The sequence below is a fragment of the Hetaerina americana genome, unplaced genomic scaffold (genome assembly GCF_022747635.1).
Source record: "Hetaerina americana unplaced genomic scaffold, ioHetAmer1.1.p SCAF_80, whole genome shotgun sequence".
Taxonomy (NCBI): domain Eukaryota; kingdom Metazoa; phylum Arthropoda; class Insecta; order Odonata; family Calopterygidae; genus Hetaerina; species Hetaerina americana.
The window spans coordinates 1,137,177-1,151,118 of NW_027287428.1; the positions used below are offsets into that span (position 1 = coordinate 1,137,177).

The window sequence follows — 13,942 nt, forward strand, 5'->3', positions numbered from 1 at the left end:
GCAGTTCATACCCTTACTGCTGACTCAAGGTCGCGTGTTCGACTACCATCTCGGGCAAGGATGCTATGGATACAGGCATCTCTGGTGGTTTGGCCCTCGGGAAAATAGATGATGAGATAGGAGAGGATCATCAAACACACGAGCCACCATACACGTCCGGATAGCAACGAACAAGAATGTTCAGTTCTTTCTGTGTGGTGATCACAAATAATGGGAAGATAAACGTTTACACCGTGATCGACATTTCAAATACTGGCAATACTGTGCTAATGGTCAGCATCAGGCGGGATCTCGAGTATCACCTACCCGATTGTCAGCTTTAACTTTGTGAGGCTGATATTTTCTTACATTTAATTGAAAAAATAAGTGTTCGTCATCAATGTTTCTTACTTTCGATTGACTATCAATGAAGTTAGGCTTTCTCTTTTACCAAATTATCTTTTTATGGATCCGATTTCTTCCCGAAGAATTTTGCCTGAATCTTAACAATGCTCCTTCTGAAAGATTAGCTTAATTTAGAAATGAACCCCAATTGAGCACTCACCAAAACCCTAATAGCGTTATTTAAATAACAGACATGAATTTCGGTGCATGCAATTAGATAGGACTGGGGAGTGGAATGAAGTAAACAGAGCAGGTAGTCGCTGTGCATTATTGGGCACTGGGGTTTCACTTGGCAGTCGATGAAGTTTAATAATCCGAATGCTCATCAAAGCGTTAAGTTTTGAATTTCGAGGGAGTTTGAGCACATGAGAAAAACTAGAAGGCGGTGCAACCACGCTCCTGGGCAAAACGGTGATTCTCTCCATCGCCGCTTCTCGGATCCCTGTAACATAGGGTTTAAGGCCATAATTACGTGAAAATATAGCCCGCTCCATGCTCTCAAATACGGTTTCACGTTCCAAAATATTATTGCATTTAGGAACTCTATCCTCTACCACTGTGGCTCCGAGACTACGCCATGACTCCTTAGGGAAGCGTAGAATTACGTCTCGCTAGGACTAAAATAATTATATTTGGTAAAGGAAAAAACAAATCTCAGAAGTTGCAAACGCTGATTGCTAAATTTCATTTCATAAAAATCGTATAGGATTCACTGCTACTGAGTGATTTCATTTCACTATTAACTCTTGGCATTCCAACTTTTAACACAGCTTAATATTTGATATGGATCCACTAACTACAACTTGCACTGTGTTATTAAACTATATACTAATTTTCAATACTTCCATCCTCCATAATTTCTCATCTAATACAGTAAATCAGTTACTATTGCAACAGTGCTTGGGGAAAGTATAAGATTAGGGAGGTATCACTACAAATATTTTCTAAATCCCTACCTACCCACAATACAAGGCTCGCCCTCAAGACGAGATGGTATGAGGTCTCTAAAACGCATACAAAATATTTAATATTTTCTTAAAGTTTGGGCAAAATCCGCAACCTGCTACATATATCCTCTCCAATTAAAATGAAGGCAATGAATAGAACACAGCGATGATGACCGCCGGCTACATTCCCATGATGCAATGACGTTTTAATTCGACCTCGATCTTGTGACCATATTGCTCTCTCACGGTGACTTGGATTTAATGCCTCCAATTTAACGGTGCATTTGCTTGCTTTGTTCCGTGAATAGAAGTGAACCCGGTGCTGGACCAGTTTCACCGTTTCCAAACGCTAAGTTTGTAAATGAATCGAGGTGGACGCTGGGTAGCAACTGCTGCATGACATGATTTCTATGAGCGTGAGAGTAGGGCTGGCATGACACGCTCAATTCCAATCAAACTAGATATAATGAAAGCTTTTTACATACAAGATGTCTGAGTGAATAACTTCTTTCCCTTTTAATCTCTTCGAATTGTATCACCGTTTCAACGACCGATTTTAACAACTTACCTCTAATAAAACGGTACGGACACTCCACCCATTAGATAATTATTTCATCTGGAATCGCGGTCACGATATTTCGCATCATACAGTTTTTCATCACTCCCACTCACCTTTTTTAACAATGCATTCAGTGGGGAAGTTGACTGATGATGAACTTGATCGATGAACTGACTTTCATGACGGAGAGAATAGATATAAAATACATCGATCCCTTGAAACAGGTGAATTCTTTTAGACTTTTCGAGGTCCGATTTTCAGGGCATGTAAGGTCAATATTTTCCTCAAGATACATCAGAAATAAGACACTGGCGTTATGATTCTCACCAGCTTCCACAACCACCATCATGATTTCATTATGTCTTAGTAATACATCCAAGAGCGTTGGGTATGATCCCAGTTTACGAGGATTCCAGGTGACGATTCATCGACTTCCCCGGATTAGGAATTATTATTTTATTGATTTTCCATCCTCTAGTATAGGGATGAACTCTTGCCATAACAAAAAAGTCGAACCACCTGATGGAACGTTCATTATTTTGGCCGTTTTCAAGCTGTGGGCGCTCGCATTAACGCAGAACCAGGTATTTTCCCACCCGTCCACTACCACTTTTTTTCTCCATTCGAGCTCAAATTATGAAACTATCCGGAGGATGAAGATGACCCCAGAGTAAATTGGGACAGCGCTCAACAAAAAAAGATTAGCTCAATAGTCGCCACCCTAGGAGACGAGGTCTAGCCGCCGTCATTTTCCACGCTCTCCTCTCCGGAAGAGATTGGCAGGGAAAATGCAAAAGTGGAAGGCGGGCAAGTACCGTTCTTGTTATTATCATCACCGATTGGGATTTCACGATATCCATGGAACTTAAGAAGTTCCTTTCGTCCGGTGTTCTCACGCTCGCCTAGTCAAGGTAAGGTGTCTTCGCCCAGTCAAGGTGTTTCGGTGGCAACATCACCCGAAACTGAAAAACAATCAATTTAACCCTGGCGTAAAAAAAGAAAAAGATTAGAGCTTTTGGGGCGACCTTCAGTGGACCAATAATTTGTAGCCACATCAATGTGTGTCCATCAGCCATCGAATGTAAAATTCAGGGTAATGGATGACGGAACTTTTCAGATTCCGGGCCTCTCTCCTCGTGAAAGATAAGTGAAAACGGTAACGCAAAGGAATCCTCTCGTAATACTCGAAGCAATTCCTTCGCATGCTTTCACATTCCCAATCCCTTTCAATAATTAGTGTTTACATCCCCTTGCGACACAAAGTCAGCAGGGATCCACTCACACATGCAGCACAACATATATTCCTCGCGGGGGAGCATACTTGTAGAGTTGGCGACTTTTTGGATGGCCACAAAGGATAGGAGGAAATGAATAGGCTCCTGATGCAATTGCAGTACTGCGGATGAGTGGAAAACTGGGTATGGGTGGTACCTATTTATTAACGTGCTATCACTCTTGACGTTTGCTACATCAAATAAATGCTCGGAATGATCACGCATGACGCACGCCTATTTTAAAACCTTCCTAATCCACAATCCGATTTTTATCTCTATAACTGTTAAAAATACAAATAGTCTCCGATAAACGAGAAATCGACTCCAATAATTATGTTCAAAAAAGAACGGTTAATTAACTGTGTATGTTACACTAGGATATGAGGAAGGATGGAAATAAACGGGAAAGATGACGTTAAAACGCACTCAAAGGAAGCCGACTGAATCCAGAGACTTCAACGCCACAAAAAGCAACGGGTATCGGAACATACCAAGGCGGAGGCCATCACAAACCGTTTAATTATATGGTAGAAGGAATATTTTTAAATTAGTGTGAAAGCTAAGGAAGTAGAGCTGTCGTTCTGGCAGGACATAAGCCCGGTTTGAGACCGGGTAATTCTTTAGGATATGTGCACTCAGCTTTTCCCTCAGTTCAGAAAATTTTCCGTATTACCAGATTTTCCTGGGAAGCCACAGGCGGTACAGCAAAAGGAACTTCGGATGCGTGAATTTCGCTTTCCAGTGGGTGTCGTGCGAGGAGACTCCTACCCACATCGATAAAACCGACCTTTGTATATCTCGCTTTAAACCGCAAAATTTTATTAAAATGAATGGGTAACTTATTTTTTAAAGAATTAATAGTAGGATGTGTCAATACCATTATTTTATGCTCAGTGACTAATTGTGATCGAGTCCAACAGCCAAAAAAAGTACCAAAAGTGGGTGAAGACAACGCTTGGTTATTTCCCACAAGTTTTAATTAATTATAACATCGGTTTCTTCATCGAGCCATCATCTTCGGGTTTTGCCGTCGAAACCCCAATGTCTCATTAATTAAAATGTTGAAATAATCAAGTTGTTCTCTTTCATTTCATCACAAATATAGTACATTACATTAAGTTATAGCTGAAATAACGAATTTCGCCAAACGGTAGGAGCCAACCCTCGATCAATGCGAGGTCGATTGTGCCATATTTTTTCACCGCATGGCATCTCAGTAGGCATATAGTAGGCTTCCACGAAACAAATCAGTCACCCCCGGGTGCCGACGTCGAGAGCTCAGCGAGAAAATTTGGTTCACCAGTACCCAACCACTATCCAATCCTCAACGATCCTCCATAGAGAGAAAAGAGAACGGACGATTATTGCAGGGGAAGGCAGACAAATTTTGGAGTGAAAGAGAAGATTGAGGCATCGGGATTAAAGGGTTGGCGATCGGATGTGTACGGTAGCGGAGAGAGAGAGAGAGATTTTCCTTTTTTTACGGTCTCTTAACGGCGCAACGATTCTTTCCCTCCGATACCGAAGCGAATCCTTTTCTCTCTCTCTCTTTCCCTCTACCACCCTTCCACTTTCTTCCTCCCTCCCTCTCTCTTCCACTCCCTTAATCCCGTATTCCCGGTCGTCCCACAAACGCCACGAGATCGAAGAACAGGACGGTCAGATGACCAAAGTAAACGTTTCGGGCGGTTGAAGGGATCATTATCTCGTAATGGGAGGTGTCGGGAGTGGCTGTGGGAGAGAAAAGATACGGCTGGAAAAATATTTCGAGGCGAAATTTTTCCTTTTTAGAAAGCCGTACCCTTGGCGTGAAAATGCCTCAGGGGAGGGTTGCGGAAGGAGGGAGAGGAGGAGAGAAGAAATATTTGAAAGTGAAGTTCTTAGAAAAATCAAGGTCCAGGAAAGTTTCACAGGTGGGCTCATTGCGAGGGAATTCATTCAGCTTTCCTGAGTGGCATAACACAAAGAGTGGGCGTAATCCAGCGGGCGCACCGGGGAATTACTGTGGGAAGTCTGTTGAGAAATTCGCGGAGGGTGGGTTTCGGACGCGCCAATTCCTAGAGTAGTTGGGTGTGTTGACATAAAGTGTTATACCTATTCTGTTTCCTTTGCTGAGGTGGGTGAAGGACGAAAGGTCTCGCGGTGTCGAGGAGGCTTGAGTCGTTGAGTGGTGGCCTTTAAAATCGCCAATCACTTTGTGAAACATATACGGTCAAGTCCATGCGTCCTTTTGTCACACTTGCGATCAATCAGGATACAATAGCAGTGACATACCTTGCTACGTGTTCGGTACAAGCCGAAAGCCACCGCAATGGTGAGGGTGATTCAGCCATGAGTGAGAGGGGGGAATAAGTTGGTAAGAGGAAACAAGCGTTTCAATATTCGACTGACTCTTTCTGTTGGCATTGTATCCTCGAATTTTACCAAGGTGATACGAACCCTATATTGGATGACTCTTGATTCCGCAATCGGTCTCTTATTCATTATTGTTGTCTGACCCGCTACCGCGGAGTGAGGAATGGGCTATTTCTTCAATATCACATATAAAATCTACCATTTTATTTTCTCTGATAGCTTTTTACACATCGTGGGGCATTCGAGCGTCCAAGGGCTGACTCAGATTTCGTAGTAATATTTTTGTGATGTTTTGTGAGATTTCAAGGGAATTTTCATTAATGGAGCGGTTTCCAATGTTTTTTCCACTTCTTGAATCACTCTTTCCTGAAATGGACCACAAGGGGTCACTGAATTTTCATACTAGGTTCTAACTAAAGAGAAGAAGAATTTATCCTTCACGTTTATATTTCCATCGCTTCTCAAAAGGCGTTTTACAAATGCTGGTTATTGAAGTGTGAACTCACGAAACATATTTAGGCCCGAAATGATAAATGCAAGTTATCGCTGCCTGATAATTTCAAGGCCGAGGTCACAAATGCATACCAGTTCCTCAGTACACTGTTTTAGGGAGAGTTAAAACGTTCGTTTTTTCCAGAATTTATCTCTGTTCCCCATTCGTATCATCATTCGTAATAGCTCATTAAGTTGCCCGAACTTACTTCGCGATCTAAATGGCTCATTATATCTCTATTAATTACGGTATGATCGGAAAATTGCCTCGTATTGTTTTTTCTATTTGTATAATTTATGTGAATAAATAACAGTACCGTTCCTATGATGCTTCCAAGACTGGCCTAACAACTTACTTATATATTATTGAAACTCGAACTGTTTATTAAGACCATTAGTTAGGGATTATACAGAAAGTCATGATTTAATTCATTACCTAATCATTTCTTATGTTTCCGGCAAATTATAAATCAAAATGGCTTTAGGGACTTGATTTGATTAAATATTAAAATTCAAGGAGTCTTTCATCAATTTATTCTTTTTCTTCATCCGGAATTCTAATACTACTATTTCTAGATAATGGATTTTTCAAAGTTTTGGCAGTCACGGAAATAAAGCTGTGACTCCCGAGGAGTGGTTTCTAATATTCAGTACGAAAAAAAGTCATTTTTAGCGCCTGCATGACGCGCGTATGGCGTTACTTGGGAGAATTGAAAAACGATTTGGTTGAACGGTTGCCCCACAACTTGAACAGAGGTGCAAGAACGCGAAGGTCCAATCGAAAGGGTTTTACAGGAGCAATGAGCTATGACAGAAGTCATTCAATTGTCTCCAAAAAAAAGGCAGAACGCCCCTGACTCATTTTACTTCGTACGTTCGCGCACACTTGTAGGGCACCCAACCGTGTGCAATGGTTCGCTAAGCAGTTGCGGGCGGAAAACGCGAAAAGTGACTTTTCCCGCGTGAAATTTTAGAAGTCATGGCGTGCTTGATGAATTCGACCAGATAGCTGAAGACTCCAACCTCTTGGCCCCGTTCAATTCGAAATTTGGGCCAATTAACGAAGAGTTACACAAATAACTATGTCTCCGCGGCATGAGGTATTCGTCGCAGCGGAAACATCCTAATTGGCCATCGAAAGTTTTGCGAGAGCAAATTGTTGGATATTATCAAACAGAATAGAAACGTATTCAACAATTTGCCCATTCCGTTTCAAATGCGGGCCAATTAGAGCGGCATCAAATTTCTATGGTCAATGTGCTCTATTCCAGAAGAGCGTCGAAAAAAGTAGGGCATCGGCACAAACGACGAAAAAGCGTAAAATAATTAAACGAGTTCATTAATTTAATTAACAGCAAACTTTCATCGAGAATTCCCTCTCAAGTGAGGTCGAAATCATAAGTAACAAAGAGAATGGAATATTTTTCCTCTGGTACTTGTCCTCTGAAGCTACGTCAGAAGGACAATCAATAAAGCGAAAGAAAATGTTTAAACATTTACGGTTTTCGTTATAATAGAAGGACTAATCAGTTGTGAATGTCATCGCCCGCCACCGTGGCGTATGGTAAAAATAAAGGGTCGTTTTTCCAAAAATCCATCAACTTGATCATCAGAGAGTGATTTCTTCTTCACACAATTCCGTGACCAGGTTCAAAAAATCGTCGAAAGAAAAATTCTTAACCCCGTATAACGATTAATAACTGGAGCTACATCTTCAGTAATCGATAAAAAATCTCCCGTTAAATCCGGCGAATCCCCTCGTGGCAAATACTGAGATCAAAGTTTATGATGATTCGCAATGTGAAAGGGAGAAGGGTGATGAGAGGCATACGTTTTGACAGTTTGGATGCATGAGAAAAATTAAAAATTGCGGCAAAAATGTAGATATTTCCGCTGGATATAGAACGCTCCTCACTCAGACCGAAACATCATTATACACGTAAAGATGGAAAATTATTTTCCATTCTAATGCTAGACACTACCGTGATTCTGTGATCGAGGATATTCCAAATCCCTCGGAAATATTCTAAGCCACTGAAGGGCCTTCACGTGGTCATTTCAGTTTCTGATTCATTACCATTCAGGTGAAACAAAAGAATTTCAGATCCACCGACCAAATTACGTTTCAGTTACTGTTTTAGTCCGTGCCTTATATGCCTCTGTTAAGCTTGAACGGAAGCTGAACAGAGAACTGAACTCTGAAAAAGACCCTTTAAATGATCTCTAATATTTCAAAAATATTTGCCAACATTCCCATTGAGTGTAAATGGAAGGAGTAACGACAACGAGGATAACAGAGCGAGTATTTTTAAATAGCCACTCAAAATATTGGATAAACCGATCTAACCATCGAATGCATGTAAATACGTTTACATAAATTTATATAATAGTATGGTTTGATATTGATATATTGTGTGTAACCATCATTTGTCAATAAAGAACCCCACTCTTAGCTTGTTTTCACCAATCAGCACTGAAAAGTGTTCGGAAACATCGGGTCCTATCGGATCGAAACCTATAATTACATAGTTCTTCCCTGGCCTGGACGTTCTCCAGGGAGAGAGCGTAACGACTAATTCATGCTTTTAAAACCTGAATGGCAATTTCACATATACATCATGACATTAAGACTAATTTTGCCAGTAAATAATATGATTTAATGTTTCTGCGGACATCTGGATTCTGTCTGTTAACCGTAATATTTTGAAAAAAATATATTACAAGAGTGACACATTGATAAACCTATGCCAAGAAGCATGAAGTCATGCAAGAAATTATAATGCGGCTTTCCAATTATTATATACCGTTATCAATGAAATGTTGGCCTCCAACAACATGAATGTTTTTTTCGTAAAAACGGTCACTATCCCGACTCCGACCATTAAAATTTGGGATACTGCGATATGGATGATCATAATTCAGATTTACATCATGAAGTTAGGACCAAAAATGACAAGCCGGTTTCTTTTAGTTTTTACTAATGCGTCCATCCAAATTCCTCGCCGCCATATTCTCAGGCCACACCTGATCGCAAAAGTGCGGCCACGGTGTTGATTCAGGGGAAACTGAATGCTTTATCCTTTGAAAAAGCATTCTCCATGCGTGAACTGTTCTCAAAGATTTGGGAGGAGCCGACAACAGGTTTCCATGAGCACGGAAAACAATTTCTCGCCTTAGGAATTTTGGTTTCTCCTTCGTGTTCCTACCACCGTGGAAAGGAGCCGTCTCTCTTTCTATTTGACCGCGGCAGACTGCCGTCGATACTCCTCATTCACTCTAAACATGTACGCAAATACCCCCTAAAAATCTTTCCCCTCGCTCATTTCGGTATCCTGTAGTGCCTAAATAAATTTTACCTTCGTTATTTAGCAAATGAGATTGAAGGGCTGGCCCACAGACTCACAGACTTTAAAATTTTGAAAACATTTCTTAAAAATTTATCACATATTATAGTTACACAAGACCAATTATGGTCGGTGTATCATCCGATTAATTAAAAATTAGTGTAACCATTATTCACTATGCCATGAACTATGGCATTAAAAATCAATTTTGAGGCCGTATTGATTAAAATTCGATAAAAGATAATAAAGTCTAATTTAAGAAATAATACGTGGCAATGGTAATTAAAATGCCATTACCCGAACTGGGCTTTCATGGAGTTGAAATGCATTTGAATGTGAGCGCGGAGGTCTCGTAGGCAGAGAGTTTGGCTTTCGACAGGAGGATCCTGGGTTCAAATCCAGGATCCCTTTGGACAACCTCACCTAAAAATCTAGGTGGTGCGATTATCTGGTTACTAGAACTTCATGGGAAACGGGATGGCACCATAGGGAAAAAATAATTATGAAATAGGATAAAATTCTGTCGAAAGCTCGACAATTTCCAGTTGCAGGGCAAACCCATGAATTAAAGAGTTTCAACAAAGTAGCCAATCCAATTTAATAATCACATTTTAATCCGACATGACTGTAACTGCATACTGAAATGTGGAAATACCCGAGAAAAATGGGAAAGATTCGTATTTAGCTTTAAAATTTAATCGCTTCCATGAATCAACGACAAACATATTCAACTACATACTACCTTCAAAAGAGAAACGTATTGTGATGCATGAAACAACGAAATTCGGCGAACCACATGCGCCTATGTAATATCAAACTGGGGTATATATCTTTTGGAGCTGACAATTTTCAAAAGATTCCAACTATTCACCAATGGATATGTGTAAACCGCCACCGCATAAACTTCCTTCCTTGAGGGTAGTTTTACCCATTCAAACCATTTGTAAGACGAAGGTGTACATTCTAATAGTGGGATGAATATTACAATTCATAATAGTCAGAGATAGAGAGAGTTTACTACTAAATAATAACATTCGGATATCATAAGAGATAAACGTAGAGTAAAAGTTTTGGATATCAATATTCAAACTCTTCATTCTCCAAATCGATGCTGATAATCATAGCGTGCATTTCATTATTTGCAGTGCGCCTTTTAATACCTTATACTGCTCCTTAAATTTATATTACTTTCTCACAAATTTTGCGGGAGAGATTGGCTGGACTTGAACATTCCCCCCGTATCTTTGTATTCCTGCCATAAGAGCTTCGAACTTTCATCCTCTAGAGATGCAGGCAGCACGACTCATTTCACGGAGAGGGTAAGGGCGCCGATGACACCGAAAGTCCCAGATCGGGACCGATGGCCACCGCGCGTTTGGGGTTGGTTGGCATCACTGTTGAAGAGCCCTGCCCGGCAAGGCGCCGCGGTCATCGAGGGCAATGATAGAACCTCGACCGATTTACGGAAGGGGCGCCGGGGCCAGGATGAGAGTGGAGAGATCGGAGAAGAAAAAACGGATCTCCACGGCGCGGCCGGTTGACTGCTCCGAGGGTCCCGAAAGGGGAAGGCACTTGGGGTGCGAGGGAGGGGAGGCGAAAGGGTGAATGGAGCCGACCGAAATAGTGACCCTGGGAGAGGTAGGACGAGGGAATCGGGAATTCTCGAGTACAGAAAAAACCGAGGCAAAAAATAACAGACGAGGGTTTGAAAGAACAAAGGTGTTACGAAAGTGTGACAGCGACCAACTTTCCAGTCGATGGCGGTATTAGGCGCTAGGTAAATAAATACGTAAGGGCACTCGATAAAACAGTATATTATGTTAGAAAGTGGTGCGGATGAAGGTTAAAAATGGAGATTATTGCAGACAATTATTATTCAAGTGCCAAACGCATAAGTTTCGCTCTTACGCGTTTTGGTAAGATTGTTATTTTTTTTAGTTTCATCTCCGAACTATTGCCGAAAAGTAATAACTAAACGTTGTAAAGTTTTTACTAAAGTTCATGAAATCGGTGATTCTTCCATCTGCGCGTAGCGGCGTCGATTATTATGCTCGTTTTATGATGCAGGTGGTGCTTTAAACTGACCAAAGTAATGGTCGTACTACAACAAAACAATTCCAGTATGTAGTGAGAGAATAACTCTTGACGTCACGGTTTGTCAATGGACTTAAGTAGGTGCGTAATACAGAGCCGAAATAAATTGCACACTCGGTTGTGACATGGCACTTACAGTAAGGAATGTGAACAATGTTAGTTGTACCCACACCTCCCACAAAGGTCCTTGAGTGACTGGAAACTTATTCAATTACGCCAAATTGTGACTAAACACAATTTTCAGGGACTCTTCTCCCGAACTGATGATAGCATGCATCACATGTCGATGAGAGATTGATGGTTTGAGTTTCAGTTTTGCGAGTCACCCCGTATATGCTGCTTATAGCTTCTCAGGAACCCTCAGACCATTTTTATGGCCATTCAAATCACGTCGGAGTGTCAACTGGTCGCGGCATTCAAGCAATTTAGGATATTCTAATCTTCTTGGAATTATAAACTTCTTCCTCTTCCCAGATATTGACACATTTAGCCGTCTCTTTACTAAAATTCAAAATTAACAATATTTTATGAGAATGCTCCGTCGCATTACCAAACTTCGTATGAATATTTTTTCACCAAATCGACCCACAAGCGAGGTCCGTTCAAATCATAGGTGACTGCCTGAAGAGCAAAATTAAGGCAGGGAGACAAATTTGGCGTAATTGGGCCCAGAAAAAGAAATCATCCCTTAGTAGAGCTATCGCGACCAGTGGGATGGAGAATGGGAGGTGAACGAAAGCAACAAGACGTCCGTAGTTGCTGACGCCCTTGGTGATACTTCCCCGACTGTGCCGACAGAATAATCTCGGGCACAAGGAGAAGGAAGAATATTATTTCTCAACGCAAACAAAAGTGCCGTTAAATCTCGTCCCGCGTGCTGGGAGCGTTCACAGTTTAAAAAGAAAGACGTGCTGGTTTCATTACACACTATTTGGTAGTCTACAACGCTTAATTTAGGTATTCGAGGGACGCAGACACAATGCACCTACATTCCTTAGCTTAACTTTACAAGAAATAACTCGACACCCCAGGCTACAATAAAATGTTCTTCAATTCCGCATGCATCCTACCACATTACATATTATACTGCATTAGTTTTTTACAAAATTCTTTCAGTGTCCTTCAAAGAACTCTCAATTAAAGTCGATGCACTTGTAAATAAATAAATATGTATAAATAGATTGTTGCGATGAAAGGGTGGGTAAATCCTCGGTGACTAAACGTCGATGAACATACACCACCTGGTCATTCTTCGGACCAAAGGTCAATTATCAATCACCCCACCGCCCTTCTACGCTCGACTAGAAATTTATCTTTGGGCCCGCCAAAAGCCTGGGCTACCAGTCGAGTGGGAGGACTTTCTTCCTCAATCCCTGCTTAATCGGCTCCTAAGCAAAACTGCCATCCTCCCATCTCTAGCATTGTAATAAAATGTTTTCTCGGCCGCTCAAAATAATCAATTTTCCTAATTTTACGACGAAAATACACACATACAGTGTGCTGACATGGCATAATATATAATATAATGCATAATATATAATAATCATATGCATAAATATCAACTTTAATTTGTTTGTTTTCGGACACACCACGTCAAGTTTAAATTACCGCATTTTCGGAAAACGCTGTCCTAAAAACCATTGTTTTCCCGCAAACTTCATCTACAATTACATTACCTCCAAGGACATGTTTGCAGCTCTTACTCCGATTTTATATGTCTTATATAAATTTTAATCAGACAAGAAAGCCTCGAGAGCATTATTTTTCTCTCAAGCATTACCCCCCATTCCCTTGGGCGCCGTCTGTGTACGTACTCTGACCAAGGCTGTCGTGGCATTAAAATATCCCCTATCTTTCAAATACGCAACATACAGGCTCCAAAGAGCACGACATAGAATGTGCGAATTTCACTTCCCAAGTACCTGTTATTTATTTGGAACGCCTTAAGTCAAAGGTCGAATTGGAGATCGTGCCCTTTTCATTGAGAAAGATTGAGTGCTTAATGCCATGAAAACTGATCTAATGACTGCGGAAGTAAGATTTAGACAAGAAGTTCACCATTAAATTTTTGTTTCCTTTTAGTTATCTTTGAACGCAGCGCCCTCAAGTAAAAGGTTTTATTGATTTAGCACTTTCCTAAACCTGTAATGCTAATGTTGGGCGGTCACTCAGCAATGGTAAGCATACCGTCAGAATACAGCATCTCTCCCATAAAAAACAAAGCTGCGCCACATTTATCCAAATTCTTGAATTCCGATTCCCTGTCGAAGAAATTGACTTTTGCCATCAAATCCAAATGGAAAGGATAATGTGAATAATACAACTGATAAATATTATTCGAGCACATTTCATCATTTTTTGTAAACATAAAATTTAGCTGAACGCAATGCGCAATTCTTATGGTGTTGGTCCTATCACGATTCCTGAAGATAACGCATTTCCAAAAAAATGGCAACCCTCCATATAATGATAAAAAAACTTCAAAACTATAAC

At 40.8% G+C, this 13,942-nt stretch overlaps 1 protein-coding gene across 1 annotated transcript in view; it reads right to left on the bottom strand.

The window, feature by feature from the left end:
* Positions 1-13,942, bottom strand: part of qless (decaprenyl diphosphate synthase subunit 1 qless) — a 166,051-nt gene that overhangs the window by 96,071 nt on the left and 56,038 nt on the right. The window lies entirely within an intron of this gene.